Here is a 1,026-nt window from a genome sequence, read left to right as displayed (position 1 = left end):
AATAGCTCAGAGCACTGCTGATGCAAACAACACATCTGTGTCCTGTTAATCTAGAACCCATGGGTGGTTCTTCCTCGTCCAGTTCTGAAATGAGTGCCTACAGTTTAATCATTCTGCTCCTATTACAAGATGATAATGGAAACACCCGATTCTTGGGTATGTCTGGAGTGTTGATCCTTCAATCTTCAATGTTTTTGGCTAAATGAGCCCTAAGTGTCCTCTGGTTGATGTTTGGGGAAAGTTTTTTTGAGGATTCAGCAGAGAGCACAGACATCAAGGGCTGTAAGCTCATTAGACTCCCTGTGCCATTTTCTTAAACTAGACTACCATGTGCAATACCATCCAAAGCTAGATGCTGTATTGTGGAGTTACATGATAAAGACCACGAAGACATGCAGGCTTCCTTGACAGGATGAAGTGTGCCTGTGTAGATGGGTTCTCAACACCATCAGCTCCTTATAGCTGAACTGAATATAGGCTACACAGGATCACCGGTTCAGTAACGGCACGGCGACCTCACCCCCTATTTTTACAAGTGTGGATTCTTGCACTGAGTTCTTACAATATCCTTCCTGGCTTCATTAAGACTAGGATAGCAAAAGATCATGAAGAAGAATGCCTGTTAATTCAGAGCTTACCCAGTTTGCCCAGCAAACATTTCCAGGCTTGCAGCATACAGAATCAGAGGCAGGCCACAGTTAAGAAATGAGGACTAGACTGTAGGCAGTAGTGACTAATAAAAGCCTTGGGGACAGGGAAAAAATTGTTTCAGTATGAGCTTCCAGTTACAGCATTGTAGCTATAGGAGAGTGAGGTGACTGGCAAGTATATGATAAAAGAGAAGATGGATCCAGTGCCTGAGGGATGAGTGAAGATCTAGCTCCATTGCAGCAGGAGGGCTGAGGTGCTGAATGGTCCAATGTTGGCTTCCGCACAGGGAAGCCAGACTTTTCCAAACCCACAGGCGTCACTAGGAAAGGCTTGACACAATAGGCCATGGAAATTTGGGATGTAAAATCTGGTTTC

The sequence above is a fragment of the Chaetura pelagica genome, unplaced genomic scaffold (genome assembly GCF_000747805.2).
Source record: "Chaetura pelagica isolate M959 unplaced genomic scaffold, ChaPel_1.0 scaffold596, whole genome shotgun sequence".
Lineage (NCBI taxonomy): Eukaryota > Metazoa > Chordata > Aves > Apodiformes > Apodidae > Chaetura > Chaetura pelagica.
Note: the sequence above shows the minus strand (reverse complement) of the source record.